This window comes from Acipenser ruthenus, chromosome 50 (assembly GCF_902713425.1).
Source record: "Acipenser ruthenus chromosome 50, fAciRut3.2 maternal haplotype, whole genome shotgun sequence".
NCBI lineage: Eukaryota > Metazoa > Chordata > Actinopteri > Acipenseriformes > Acipenseridae > Acipenser > Acipenser ruthenus.
This window is the reverse complement of record NC_081238.1, coordinates 7,529,007-7,545,049: the sequence shown is the minus strand read 5'-3', so window position 1 is coordinate 7,545,049 and position 16,043 is coordinate 7,529,007. Positions and strand designations below refer to the sequence as shown.

General features: G+C 39.4%; 1 protein-coding gene and 1 long non-coding RNA gene across 2 annotated transcripts in view; one reads left to right on the top strand and one right to left on the bottom strand.

Annotated features, from left to right (window-relative positions):
- Nucleotides 1-3,022: 3,022 nt before the first annotated feature.
- LOC131722040 (uncharacterized) lies at nucleotides 3,023-5,522 on the bottom strand. The gene is made up of 3 exons (XR_009319997.1): nucleotides 5,451-5,522; nucleotides 3,307-3,426; nucleotides 3,023-3,202 (listed from the first exon to the last, which is right to left on the bottom strand). It is a non-coding gene; the product is annotated as an uncharacterized LOC131722040 (long non-coding RNA).
- A 5,536-nt stretch (nucleotides 5,523-11,058) lies between these two features.
- Nucleotides 11,059-16,043, top strand: part of LOC131722021 (butyrophilin subfamily 1 member A1-like) — a 35,375-nt gene continuing 30,390 nt past the window's right edge. Inside the window, exon 1 of the mRNA XM_059015575.1 lies at nucleotides 11,059-11,112. The gene's annotated coding sequence lies outside the window, so the exon portion shown is untranslated. The remainder of the gene's footprint in view (nucleotides 11,113-16,043) is intronic.

The window sequence follows — 16,043 nt, the reverse complement described above, 5'->3', positions numbered from 1 at the left end:
CCAGCACAATAGTATATATAGACGCACATTTCTTGCAGTCGGGGTTAGGTGTTCGGTGAGTGGAGAACGGGAGAGAGAGAAGGAGTAACTAAAAGTAAAATAAGTAGTAAAAGAAGCTCACCGTGTTTGTCTGTGTAGTTCGTTTTGTTTGTCTGTTTATTTTGGCTCAAGTGCCGTGTCCTGTGTTTTTGTTGCAAACCTTTTTATTTTCTGTTCTGTTTATTAAATGCTGAGCGCGATCACGCGCCCAGCTTCACCAAACCACCTCTCTGTCTGTTTATTTCCTGCATCTGGTCTGACGCCACCCACTCTGGCCGTCTTTGTGACAAGTGGTTAAATAGTTTTTGTATTGTATTCATTAGAATTACACAAAGCTATTTAATAATATGCAAAATTAAAACCAGGTGGTGGTGTGCTAAACTTATGAGTAGCATCACTCGTCTCAAACATTTATTGTAGGATGTCATTCTTCGATTACTTACACTATCCCTGTTGCATGAAATCTCTGCATGTGTTGCAGACTTGGCAACTGGATGCAACTGATTTGCTGCTTGTTCTGGTGAAGTTTCTGTAGGCCTGACTTTACTTGGTAGATGTTTCTGAACATACTTCTTTACTGAAGCATCTATCAGTGCAGGTATGCCTACAAATACAAGAGCATTTACCTTGCTGTTTATTATATAATTTTATTATTGTTTATTTAGCAGATGCCCTTACCAAGGGCAATTTACAACTTTCACAAAATATACATATTACAGGAGTCATAATGCTTCACAATAACTACAGTCCAATATACATTAGCTTCAGTCCTAAAAGGATCAAGTTTAACTAAGAACAATATACAATAACTTAAGTCCTAATAAGAGAAAATACAATATATAGTAACATCAGTCCTAATAAGAGCAAGCTTAACTAAAATAATTACATAATGTAGTACATGGTGCAATCAAGGGACAGTGCAAGTAGTAGATATGGTGATAGTTACATTGGGGTTACATCTCAATTCCAAGTGCAGTGGAGTCAATATATAGGCAGTAAGGTAACAAAAAAAGTTATTGATTTATTTGAGTTGCATACCTTCTTGAAGTTGCATGTTCAGTTCAGTGAGTTGTTTTATTTTAATACTTTTTCTTTGTAGCTCATCCTCCAATGTTTCAATTTTTTTAAGGAGTCTATCTCTGCTAATCTGACCAGGATATCCATCATTAGTATTGCTAGCTGTTTTGTATTTCTCAAGCAATTCAGAATTAGCTTTTTATACAGCAGCAACTTTGTTCTGAAAAATAAAATAACAAACAACATATATATTATTAATCACAAGTGGGGGAAAAAGCAATAATTTATTGTTTTTATAAAGTTCTACAGATTAATTTAATCTGCTTTATTATTTAGGACAGAAAAGCTATATTAACATAGCAAAAAAAAAATGTTTACACTTAACCTTTCATGTAATAGACGTCAGGTTTTCTATACTTCTTTAACACGGTGTCTGTTTAAAACCTAAGGGCAGTATAACCAGTTATAATCCAATAATTTATTATTAATGGTTGAGGCGGAATGACAGCCAGAACACTACCTTATTAGGTTTAGGAACACTGCAGATCCTGGGTCTTTTTTGTGCCACTATCTCCTCATCAGAGCAAGATTCTTCAGAAGTCTGCTCAGGTGAATACCTTACTGGCTGCTTTAGGGCTCTCTGCCCCTTGCCACTCAGACTGTCATCTTCGATGTCATCTATTTGTGCATCTAACCACTCCTTTTCTTTTTTTAATGCATCTTAGGTTATCTGTAGGGATGAAAATGACAAATGAATAAGAAGGGTCTTATTGATTATCTTAGAAATAATTTTGTAACTTTTTTTTATGGGATTCACGTTGTTAAGTAGGTAATAAGAAAAAGTAGTTGTGAGCAGGTAATAAGAAAAAATAAATTAAACATTAAACAATTTTATTGAAGACATCTGAACACGTTAACACTGGACCTATATAGAAGCAATAGTTAGAAAATAATATATAGTAAACGTGTATACATTATATTATACATACAACCACTAATATGTAAACGATTGTAGCACTTTAAGTGTATGTGCTTTTTTATAAAAAAAAATAATAATAATAATTTAAAAACAAAGTTTTTAAAAATACATAATATGGGGGGAGAAATAAATAAATACGAAAGCACTGTATGTGTTTGTAGCTGTGAAGTTGCTTCAGAACAGTGCACAAGATAGCGTCTCAATTTACACATCAAACTGACGTAACGTCCTATCTAGTGTTTATATATCGATGGCTACTTGTGCTGCCAGCAAGTGGGTTGGTCGAGGGGTGGAGCTAGGAGGCGTAATTGTCCAGAAAATGGGGTTGGTTAATCCTGGTGTTGGGCGGAGTAATATAAAGTCCAGGAAGAGAGCGAGTCAGTGCGAGTTTGTTATTTCTATGCAGGACAGTTGATTGCTATGAGCATCGTACATGGAGGACCATCTCCACATTTCTTTGCCCCAGTGTTGTTCCAGGCAGTAGCGTTAGGTCCAGACAACGTGCATGCTGCAATCGAGGATATAACAGACCCTGATATTAAATGTCAGCTGTCAGATGTAGGAGTTTAGCATATGTAGACAAATCCCGCAGAGGGTCTCACCGTGCTATTCTACTGAAATATTTCCATACTTGGGAAGTATGTTTTTGACAGTACAGGCCCAATGTTGCATTGAACACATTAAGTGTAATTTAGGATTATTATTATTATTATTATTATTATTATTATTATTATTATTATTATTGCAGACATACAGCAGACGACTTTTTCCAAGGTTTATCAAGCAGCAAAATACAATCTACTATAAAACATTACAATGTAACAACTTCACTGTAATAAATTAGCCACAGACAACGGTGGACATTAAAAAATAGAGAGTAAATACATACATAAAATAAAGCATGAAAAATATGAAAGCAGATTACAAAAGTGTGTGGGGGGAAAAAATCCTTCATGTCTATGTACACATACCTAATCTGATTAGTTATAAAAAAAGTCTGTGTGTGTCAGTGTGTGTGTGTGTAAGCGCATGGAGAGGTCACATGAGGTTTATTAGAAATGCATCCAAAACTGATACTGAACTTGAAACCCAGAGTGTTTATAAGAATTCAAAAGCTCACTTCAGAGGAATGATTGCCCGGCTTCACTGTCAGTTCCACGAAGTTGCCTTGAAAAGAAAAGGGTTGGGTTAAAATGACAGTTTGGAGAAAGCACATGCACGAGTAAAAAGGTACGTTCACTTAGATTTGAATGAACATGAGCGTGATTCACCTGTCGCTCCTTTCCTCCTGTGTGAGGCGTGAATCTCAGCGTCTCTGCGATGAGGTCTTCCACGTCGCTGGCCTTCACACGTCTGTCCGTCCCATAAACTGCTTCTACAAAACAAAAGAGCTGGAGACAGAGATTAATAACCCTGAAAATAAGAGTCTAAACGACCGAAAACATCATCCCAAAAGCTTTGTTCAAGATCATTCAAATTAAACTGTACAATGCTCATTTGCAACAGCTTTTTCATTTATGTTAACAATTGAATGAAAAAGTCTTCCCTCAATATGAATTTACATATTTTCATGAACTAAATTAGACAATCTACCTGGATGAGCCTTAAATTACAATATTGGAATACAAGAAATATGAAAATGGCAAATCTAAATATATATGAATATACAGAGAAAACAGAATTAGTGGAAATGATTCTACAGAGGCCAAGACCCTGAAAAGGCTTTTTTCCTTTCCTGCCTTTTTTTGTAGTATGTTGGTATTTTATTTACTGTCAAAACAAAACAAATTGAAATGTATAAGCTTCTAAAAACAGAGAAACAAAGCACTTTCAAAAAATGGAAAAAAAAACCCTTGTAAATAGTCACTGAGTCAGAACCAAATGTAACAGCTATCCACAAAGTGAGTGTTTGGAACAGAAAGGAATCCAACAGGTCAAACTGCACTTTCAGATCTTGAATGTTTAGCTTCATAGGTGGCTGACTTGGCTTTCCTGAGCAAGGTGTCACTAAAGGTTTGTGTGTGACACACTTGCTGCTTCGCTGACATCATGGCTTTGTGCGTTACCAGTGATCTTAGCATGTCTGTGCTCAGGCTGGCTCTGTGTTGGGTTTTGTTTTTGGTCTCCAAGCTGAACACTCTTTCACAGTCAGCATTACTGTGGAAGATGACCAAAATGCCTAGCGCGGTAACATTACAGTAATGCCCGATTCTTTTATTCTGGACAGAAATATAAAGTTTCCTTCTACAGGACTCCTGCTGATCCAGACAGGAGGGTAAAATGGATTTCAGCAATGAAAAGAGAATAAAAAAAAAGAAAAAGACTGGACCCATTCGTTTGTAGTGAGCGCTTCATAAAAAGTTAATATCAGTAAGCATGTATTAGTAGTTCTGATATTACGTTATTATTATTAGTCTTAGTAGTATTAAGTCCAACTTTAACACGCTTACTTGTATGGCCGTTTTTTTCATAAATATTTAGCTATACACTTAGAGGATTACACTTATGCGGGTCGATTATTCCCAGTCCTTACATAATTATTATTATTTTTTTACCGTTAACAAAATCGATAATGCTACATTAATGATCGTACTGAACTTCAATATAAAATCACAAACCAGCCGTTTATGACTTATAGCACAACGAGAGAGAAGGAGGCGGAGACGCTGCTAGGCAACCGGCTCCTGAACATTCCACTCCGCTGAGCAGAGACCGTTAGGATTTAAAAATGCCAAAGTTCCGAGCGGCGTCAGGCGCTTCGTTTAATTAACACACCGTTGCTGATATTTTAATTTTGAAGATAACCATATTTTAAATACTCAAATAGCACTGTATTAAAAAGATACTTCCGTTCCAGACCGTTTCCCAACAAATAAAAGAAGGTGCGTATTTATAATAAGTATATTTGTTATGATATTAAGAGTAAACGAATGTGCTACAGTCTGGTGTATAATTTATTTATTTATAAAATGTTGTAGTGTTTCATTTTTAATATTAATATTTTATTGTTTTCACAAAATAACATCCATACATTATCAGTTCATCTGCCAGTGTAATCAAATCTCAATATTACTCGTCAGTAATTCATGCATAGACACGCTGTGGTAACTTCAAGAAGCTAAAATGTAAGGCTGGATTACAATTTAACCAAATAAATAAATAAATACATTAATAACGACATGAAACAAAAATACGTTTTGGTAGCTCATAGGTATTTAAATTACAAAATGCGACCCGTTTTAGAAATGGATTTATATACTAACTGCCGTATTAATGTAAAATGATATTTCAGAGTGTTTGAGGTGCAGACTCGCATAGGTGATTTGTAAAATCCAGTAGTGTTGTAGCGGTCCGTGTGTTTGTGTTTCGTGTTGTGTGTTCGCTCTTGTCTCCCCTGTCTGGGTGCTGTTATTACCGCTGTATTGTGTTCCTCCCCTCGTCTGTATTCCCTGTAGCTGCGGGTTCGCTCTGTCTCTGTGGCTGTGCGCGCTGTCCTGCACGCAGGGTGCGCCCTGCTCCCTGTCATTGGCTGTTAGTTGTGTGTGCCCATTGGTCCTGGTGTGCGTCTGGGGAATAATGGGATAGCTGTTCGCTCCGGCACACGATTAGCATAAAGGGGCAGAGCTGAGTTATAAAAGGGGGCGTTTCACGCTCGTTGTTGTTCCTGGGCAAGTCGCGAACTTTGTAGAGTAGTGGCGTGGTCTGTAGCGTGGTGAGAGATAGCAGCTTAAATAAAGCTTTGAACTTGAAAGCAGCGTGTTGTCACCTCTTCTGCCTGTTGCGTGAAACGCTACAATATGTTAAAAAACTATAACGCCACATTGCTTAGCACTCGGGGGAAACACAAATGATTCATTTGGAAAGAATTTGCTGTGAGATTATTTGGATAAATACTCAGATTTATTGATGTGTGGACTTTTGATTAAAATATACCCACATGTATTTTTGTTTCATGTAGTAATTTATTTATTTATGTATTTATTTAAACTTTAATTGTCGCTTTCATTTGAACCTCTTGCTGGTGCCACGGCTTGTCTCTGTATCTATTACCTGATATTTGAGATTGTGTTTAGTACACACTAGCAGCTGAGCTGATAATCTTATTGATGTTATTTTGTGTAAACAATAACACTTTATGCTGTATTACAGAAAAAAAAAGACTGAGGAGGAGGCAGTGTGGTTCAGTGGTTATAGTCCCAGGCTTGTAACCAGAAGGTCACGGGTTCACATCCCACCACTGCCGCTGCCTGACTCGCTGTGTGACCCTGAGCAAGTCACTTATCCTCCTTGTGCTCCATCCTGTGGATGAGATGTTAAATCAATGTCCTATTGGAAGTGACAGTTCACAGCCTACCTGTTAAAGCGCTTTGTGATGGTGGGCCATTATGAAAGGTGCTATATAAAGATATTGTTATTATTATTACTATTATTTTTAAAGTATACTGAGCCTTGCGGGTGATTTCATAGGTTGTCATGGCAGCGCCACTCATCACGGGAGTGGTTATCCGGAACAAGCGCTTCCTTCGCTGGGTTGGAGAAACCCAGGAAGTGGTGATATATCTCATGCTAACACACAGACCCTGGAGTGTATTATTGCTATTATTAAATTGGTCTGTGAGTGTGTTGTTGGTAAATGAAGAAGACTTTAAACTTTATTTTAATATTTGTTATGTGTATCCCCTTCCACTGAGAGAAGTAGTTCCACAGTAACTAACATTGTTAGATTAACAATTAAACATTTGATTTTAAACCGTTTTGTATAATATTTTATTTTTCGGGGCTTCGATAATAGTTTCTTGTTTAGTCTTTGTAGATATTGAACTGGATCATTGTTTCAACGTGTATGTCTGGGTTTTGTCCAGTAGACGTTTTGTTTAAATCAATGTCAATGTTCTTTTCAGTTAGCCAGTCACGGAAAACTTTCATAGCCCATTCTGTCTGGCGCTTGGTGTTTCCCTCAGTTGTATTTGTTTCTAGGTTGTCTAAATCTGCTTCATTTACCTCAGTATGGCGAGATGTTGACATTTTCTTTTGTAGTTAATCTCAAGGATTGCTGTCATGCTGACTCACTCGAGTGGTGTTGTAGTTAATCTCAGGGATTGCTGTCATGCTGACTCGGGTGGTGTTGTAGTTAATCTCAGGGATTGCTGTCATGCTGACTCGAGTGGTGTTGTAGTTAATCTCAGGGATTGCTGTCATGCTGACTCGAGTGGTGTTGTAGTTAATCTCAGGGATTGCTGTCATGCTGACTCGAGTGGTGTTGTAGTTAATCTCAGGGATTGCTGTCATGCTGACTCGAGTGGTGTTGTAGTTAATCTCAGGGATTGCTGTCATGCTGACTCGAGTGGTGTTGTAGTTAATCTCAGGGATTGCTGTCATGCTGACTCGAGTGGTGTTGTAGTTAATCTCAGGGATTGCTGTCATGCTGACTCGGGTGGTGTTGTAGTTAATCTCAGGGATTGCTGTCATGCTGACTCGAGTGGTGTTGTAGTTAATCTCAGGGATTGCTGTCATGCTGACTCGAGTGGTGTTGTAGTTAATCTCAGGGATTGCTGTCATGCTGACTCGAGTGGTGTTGTAGTTAATCTCAGGGATTGCTGTCATGCTGACTCGGGTGGTGTTGTAGTTAATCTCAGGGATTGCTGTCATGCTGACTCGAGTGGTGTTGTAGTTAATCTCAGGGATTGCTGTCATGCTGACTCGAGTGGTGTTGTAGTTAATCTCAGGGATTGCTGTCATGCTGACTCGAGTGGTGTTGTAGTTAATCTCAGGGATTGCTGTCATGCTGACTGACTCGAGTGGTGTTGTAGTTAATCTCAGGGATTGCTGTCATGCTGACTCGAGTGGTGTTGTAGTTAATCTCAGGGATTGCTGTCATGCTGACTCGAGTGGTGTTGTAGTTAATCTCAGGGATTGCTGTCATGCTGACTCGAGTGGTGTTGTAGTTAATCTCAGGGATTGCTGTCATGCTGACTCGAGTGGTGTTGTAGTTAATCTCAGGGATTGCTGTCATGCTGACTCGGGTGGTGTTGTAGTTAATCTCAGGGATTGCTGTCATGCTGACTCGAGTGGTGTTGTAGTTAATCTCAGGGATTGCTGTCATGCTGACTCGAGTGGTGTTGTAGTTAATCTCAGGGATTGCTGTCATGCTGACTCGAGTGGTGTTGTAGTTAATCTCAGGGATTGCTGTCATGCTGACTCGAGTGGTGTTGTAGTTAATCTCAGGGATTGCTGTCATGCTGACTGACTCGAGTGGTGTTGTAGTTAATCTCAGGGATTGCTGTCATGCTGACTCGGGTGGTGTTGTAATTAATCTCAGGGATTGCTGTCATGCTGACTCGAGTGGTGTTGTAGTTAATCTCAGGGATTGCTGTCATGCTGACTCGAGTGTTGTTGTAGTTAATCTCAGGGATTGCTGTCATGCTGACTCGGGTGGTGTTGTAATTAATCTCAGGGATTGCTGTCATGCTGACTCGAGTGGTGTTGTAGTTAATCTCAGGGATTGCTGTCATGCTGACTCGAGTGGTGTTGTAGTTAATCTCAGGGATTGCTATCATGCTGACTCGAGTGGTGTTGTAGTTAATCTCAGGGATTGCTGTCATGCTGACTCGAGTGGTGTTGTAGTTAATCTCAGGGATTGCTGTCATGCTGACTCGAGTTGTGTTGTAGTTAATCTCAGGGATTGCTGTCATGCTGACTCGAGTGGTGTTGTAGTTAATCTCAGGGATTGCTGTCATGCTGACTCGAGTGGTGTTGTAGTTAATCTCAGGGATTGCTGTCATGCTGACTCGGGTGGTGTTGTAGTTAATCTCAGGGATTGCTGTCATGCTGACTCGAGTGGTGTTGTAGTTAATCTCAGGGATTGCTGTCATGCTGACTCGAGTGGTGTTGTAGTTAATCTCAGGGATTGCTGTCATGCTGACTCGAGTGGTGTTGTAGTTAATCTCAGGGATTGCTGTCATGATGACTCGAGTGGTGTTGTAGTTAATCTCAGGGATTGCTGTCATGCTGACTCGAGTGGTGTTGTAGTTAATCTCAGGGATTGCTGTCATGCTGACTCGAGTGGTGTTGTAGTTAATCTCAGGGATTGCTGTCATGCTGACTCGAGTGGTGTTGTAGTTAATCTCAGGGATTGCTGTCATGCTGACTGACTCGAGTGGTGTTGTAGTTAATCTCAGGGATTGCTGTCATGCTGACTCGAGTGGTGTTGTAGTTAATCTCAGGGATTGCTGTCATGCTGACTCGGGTGGTGTTGTAATTAATCTCAGGGATTGCTGTCATGCTGACTCGAGTGGTGTTGTAGTTAATCTCAGGGATTGCTGTCATGCTGACTCGAGTGTTGTTGTAGTTAATCTCAGGGATTGCTGTCATGCTGACTCGGGTGGTGTTGTAATTAATCTCAGGGATTGCTGTCATGCTGACTCGAGTGGTGTTGTAGTTAATCTCAGGGATTGCTGTCATGCTGACTCGAGTGGTGTTGTAGTTAATCTCAGGGATTGCTATCATGCTGACTCGAGTGGTGTTGTAGTTAATCTCAGGGATTGCTGTCATGCTGACTCGAGTGGTGTTGTAGTTAATCTCAGGGATTGCTGTCATGCTGACTCGAGTGGTGTTGTAGTTAATCTCAGGGATTGCTATCATGCTGACTCGAGTGGTGTTGTAGTTAATCTCAGGGATTGCTGTCATGCTGACTCGAGTGTTGTTGTAGTTAATCTCAGGGATTGCTGTCATGCTGACTCGGGTGGTGTTGTAATTAATCTCAGGGATTGCTGTCATGCTGACTCGAGTGGTGTTGTAGTTAATCTCAGGGATTGCTGTCATGCTGACTCGAGTGGTGTTGTAGTTAATCTCAGGGATTGCTGTCATGCTGACTCGAGTGGTGTTGTAGTTAATCTCAGGGATTGCTGTCATGCTGACTCGAGTGGTGTTGTAGTTAATCTCAGGGATTGCTGTCATGCTGACTCGAGTGGTGTTGTAGTTAATCTCAGGGATTGCTGTCATGCTGACTGACTCGAGTGGTGTTGTAGTTAATCTCAGGGATTGCTGTCATGCTGACTGACTCGAGTGGTGTTGTAGTTAATCTCAGGGATTGCTGTCATGCTGACTCGAGTGGTGTTGTAGTTAATCTCAGGGATTGTTGTCATGCTGACTGACTCGAGTGGTTTTGTTTACCCAGGCGTACAGGTGCAGTTGGCGTATCGATTTTATTTACTGTGATGAGACCGCTTCACAGAAAGAAGTTCCGCACCGTTGTGTTATCACCAGATATCTAATGGCTGGGGAGAATCTAGTATTTTCGCAAATTGTTTCTACCCATTTAATAATAACAAATAACATGATGTCTAAACCTAATCTAAATGAATAACATCAAATCAATAGGACATCTAAACCTAATATCTAATAAATAGGGTGACCAGATTTTCAAAGCTGAAAACCGGGACACATTGTTAAATAGCTGACAAGACTAATTAAACCATTTAAATACAGGCTGTTATAATGGCTATTTAAACAACATATCCATCCTGTCACTGGCAGCTCTTTTATTTATTTGATTTTTTTAAGCAGGTAGCTCATTTCAGTTCACTCCTGGGTGTATCATTTGCGGCTATTTAGTTTAATTAGCCATGTTGTGTTATATACGTATTGCTACTTTTACATTGAGTTTAATAATAATAATAATGATTCAATACATTTACGCTGTGGCATTTCTTTCTTTTTGTTTCTATTTTTACTCCCTGTGTCAGGACGGCTCTATTTCTTGACGTTGTTGATGTGTTTAACCTGGTGGATTCGGATGCTTGCATCCTCTCACTGCTCTGCCTAGTGTCTGGGCTAAATCCCACCAGAACTGAGCAGCTACGAAATTACTGTGTTAGACACAATTAGATTCATATTGAATATAAACTCAATGGAAACACAAGGCGCACTGAGGAATAAGCATGTATGTCTGTGTTAATCACTTTATAAAAATATTGTTCTTGATTATCCTTGTGTCTTTTTATTGCCTTCCCATACAGACAACAGCCTGCCTCAGAAAACAAGCAGACCTGCATCACCTGAGCTCCTTCAATCCAATGGTGAGCACCATGTCTATCACTAATTGTTAACAATCTTCAAACTCACAAATCCTGTATGTAGAAGCATTTTCAGTAGCAAAGAATACTTAAAAGATGCAAGTTCACTTTACCAGCAGTGTGCACCCCGCTACCCAAAATGATATATCACACTCAAAAAAACAACAAATGTATAAATACAGATTTCATTCTTATGCCATTCCCCGATCCCTGACAAGGAGATACACACACACACACACACACACACACACACAGATTGAATAAACATTCAGTTATGAGGTAGTTTTATCTGTCCATTTACAAAAAGAAAGTGAATCAGTTTTTAGTTTGCAGTTTCATTTTTGAAGCTAGTGTGGGTGGAGAACCGCTTTCTGGCTGAGTGAAGTTTAAACAGCGTGTCTTACTACAGTCAGAGAGAGAATTAGGGTAGAGTGAGGTAAGGGGCCCCCCTTAAGGACAATTCATATGTCATATAAATGTATGTACATTTCAACCCTTTTTATGTTCTAAATAAACTTATATGCAGCCTCCATAGCTGAGTATAAACAGGAGTCTCTAGTGATATCATAAATGCACAAAAAAACAAAAATAACATTTCTGAGAAAGGGGGCTTCTTACCCCCACATGCCACTCCAATATATGTGCACTCAAAAACACACGTCACTCAAACATTTGAACAATTGAATGATCTTTTATTAACAGCATTTTAATTCCAATAACACCAACAAGAAGGGCTATTTTTAAATATTCCTGCGTATATGATGATGCTCTGTTTTTTCTTATGTATGTTCGAGGCATAGTGCTGAATCTGGAGGAGAAATACAAATAAAAACAATGAGTAACAGTATAGCTTCTGAGTGCTACCATTTTGACACTACTGTGACTGTGAATTAATAATCTTTCATCACCCAACCAACATGTGGGACAGTTTGAAATCTGCTTTTATTAAAGAAAGTCAAAAGGTATAAAGATTTTAATCTTGAAGACTAAAATACCAAGATCAGATTGGAGCTAATAATAATAATAATAATAATAATAATAATAATAATAATAATAATCTAGTCTACTTAGTACTGAACAATCTCATTTATTACAATTCTGTAACTCTTTAACTTTGTCATTTTTAATTGTACACACGTTTTTCATTCAAACTACAACACAAGCTAAGACTGTGCTATAGCCGTCCTTGACAAACTTCCATTAGGGCCCAGCTAGAGAGTCACTGTAGAATTTGGGGAGGGCTCAATAAACTTCTCCTAGTAATACGATACAAAGTGTCATATTTTCATAAACCCCTCCTAGCTTGCAATTTACTTCATCATGGGGTAAGAGACCTCCCATAGGCTTCTTACCCCAAACAGTGGGGAGAGGCCTCTCACCCAAAAGGCAGGCATTTTGTTTTCATTGTTTTAAGGCCTGTGCATAATTAGCACCTACACAAACACAACATTATCATGAAGCCAATAGTTCAATTTTAATATACCTCCTTAAACCTGCAGACCTCACAGTGTTCACACCATGCAACCAAATTGAAAAAAAATTCTAAGAATTAGTCATAAAAGTAAAAAGTTTAAGAAATTCTCACATGTGGTTGTCTGTTGAGCTGCAAAAACTGGTAGCAGGTTTGTTTAGAGGGCGGCAATCACTTCTGATTACATCATTTCCTGTTAGCACCAGGACAAAAAGGCCTCTTACCCCACCCTACCCTACGTTTCTCCATCACAGACTTACAATGCTTATCAAACAATAATATAAAACGTGTAATTTAAACAACAACTCTGCATAACAGAAACCAATAGGATAGATGAAGGCAGAAGATAAGTTTTGCCTACAAGTGGATTATTATTATTACTACCATGGTTACATGGAAAGGCATAAGCTTCCGTCCACACAGCTTTTTTTACAAGATATACTGAAACACACGCTGATCAATCTGTCAAATTTGCTGTAAAAATCAAGAAACTTACCTTCTTTATTAATTCAGAGAGATGGAAGATGTAATCCACTAAATAATTATACACTTCAGCAAGTAAGTGATAGTTCCAAACCACAATCACAACATGAAGGACAGATACCAACAGATCAATAACAGTAATAACACTAGGACACAAAATGACGACTCTCTTCAGTCAGAAGTCAAAGGGCATGGGTCAAAGTCCCAGATAATGAATAACGAATGGCCCGGTTTTGATTTACTGTAACCGACTTCCTAGTTGTTACGAATGTATAAATGAATGCACAGATTTCAAGATTAAAAACCTTAGTGAATAATTAGTTAATTAGTGATTAACAAAATCCTGCATCCCCCAAAAAACACATTTAATATAAGATTAAAAACCTTTATAAAGGAGCTCCCGAGAGGTGCATCCGGTAAAGGCGCTCCGCATGGAGTGCAGGATGCGCTCTATAGCCTGGACGTCGCCGGTTCGAGTCCAGGCTATTCCACAGCCGACCGTGGACGGGAGCTCCCAGGGGGTGGCACACAATTGGCCGAGCATCGCTCGGTGGGGGGGGGTTTAGGTCAGCCGGGGTGTCCTCGGATCACCGCACACCAGCGACCCCTATAGTCTGGCCAGGCGCCTGCGGGCTTGCCTGTAAGCTGCCCAGGGATGTGTTGTCCTCCGACACTGTAGCTCTTGGGTGGCTGCATGGTGAGTCCGCAGTGTGAAAAAAAGCGGTCGGCTGACGGCACACGCTTCGGAGGACAGTGTGTGTTCGTCTTCGCCCTCCCGAGTCAGCGCAGGGGTGGTAGCGGTGAGCTGAGCTTAAAAATAATTGTCCATTCCAAATTGGGAGAAAATAAAAATAATTGGCAACAACTAGATTTATAAAATAAAAAAAAATAAATAAATAAAAAAAAAACACAACTTTAGTGATTAACAAAATCCTGCATCCCCCAAAAAACATGTTTAATATAAGTTGGCTCCCAAAAAAGAAAACTGAGTATTATTCCTTCTTAAAGAGCTGAAATAACTCATGTTCGTAACAGCATGGCAGACACTGATATGAACATAACACATTTAAAACACACACAAAAAAATATATAGTTTAGAATCGCTTGCTACAGTGGTAAAAACACACGATAATATTTTAAGCTTTCTGGATTAGAATAATCAATTGAATTAGACATCAATGTGACAATATAGTTTAAACACCCTGTAAGTCATCATGTTTTGCCATGTTATGTTTGGATCACGTTTTAGAGGAATACTATACACTTCCATGTCCAGATAACAATTCTTCAACTTAGCTTTTTCAGACAAAATTATCTACATTATATTTGCAGTGTGTGTTATCGCATTTTAATATTTAATCTAAAAGAAATCAAGCTGCAACAACTTGTCAATTTACTCAAACATTAGCATGGAAATGCTAATTATATATTATAATTATAATTAATATATGTATAAAACACAGTAATATATTTTAGCTCAAATATCTTTTTCAAGGGAGCCTGTGTGAAATACGTCCAATGTTTTGATTCAAACACAGGCTCCCTTGAGAAAGATATGTACAACATATCAAAACGTGGGGCAGCTGGCTCTTTGAGCCAATATATATATTGTAAGATAGCGGGGTGTGAGAGACAGCAGGGAGGGGGTTAAAACCTCCCTGCGAGAGAATGTACCTTTGTTTGGTGTATTGTTTCATTTAATTTGCTAATTGTATTATTGTTTAATTTAATTGGTTGGTAATTGTTTTATTATGTGTTATCCCCTGCACCCGGGTGTGATTAAAAATTAGAACCAGGTGCAGGGTATTTAAGACGTGCAGCCAGGCTGCACGAGGCTGCTGAGAAGGAGGCAGAAAGGAGTGCTCTGCTTCCTGGCAGTCGTAAAGTAAGGTAAGTGTGCCATGTTAAACCTGCGTAGGTGGTGTTGGCAGGTAAACTGCTTAGCCGTCGTATTTTTAAAAGGGGCAACGAACCCGAGTGGGTCCCTTTAAAAATAAAAGCACACAGGAACTTGATTTTAAGCGCGGTTGCGCTATACTTTAATGAACACAAAATGAAAACAAAACACTCAAAAGAAAACCTAACTCCGGTTGGAGCGCTTACTGTACAAGTTTTTCCCTCACTACCTAGCAGGACGGCTAAGCAGTTTACCTGCCAACACCACCTACGCAGGTTTAACATGGCACACTTACCTTACTTTACGACTGCCAGGAAGCAGAGCACTCCTTTCTGCCTCCTTCTCAGCAGCCTCGTGCAGCCTGGCTGCACGTCTTAAATACCCTGCACCTGGTTCTAATTTTTAATCACACCCGGGTGCAGGGGATAACACATAATAAAACAATTACCAACCAATTAAATTAAACAATAACACAATTAGCAAATTAAATGAAACAATACAGCAAACAAACAAAGGTACATTCTCTCGCAGGGAGGTTTTAACCCCCTCACTGCTGTCTCACACAACCCGCTATCATATATATATAAACACACACACACATGCATATTGTAAATGTAGCCTACCTGCTGAGGCTTACTTTTCACATTTTTAACACACAGATCCAGACACAGAAAGGTACTTCAGCACTTTTATTATTTACAATAACAAAGAAAGTAAACAAAACAAAAACCTAACTCCTTTTTGGAGCACTAACTAAAACTTCCTCCGGCAACTAACTATGGCTGGACGGCTAAGCCGTTTACCAGCCAAACCAAGCCCCTTTTTAAACACACAGTTCACACACAGTACCTTCTTCAGGGCTCTTCAGCAGCTGGCTTGTGCTTCTTCAGCCAGTCTACCTACGGCTGCTACTCCATCAGCCCTGACTGCAGGGCTTCTTCTGCTCTTATGCAGGGCTTAATTGGTCTCAGGTGCTTCCCATTTCCTTTGCAGTCCTGTTGCCTTCTGGGTAATGTAGTCCTGCTGGTTCCTCCAGGACTACATTTTTTCCTCTTCTTCCCCCTACTCTGCCACAATATATAT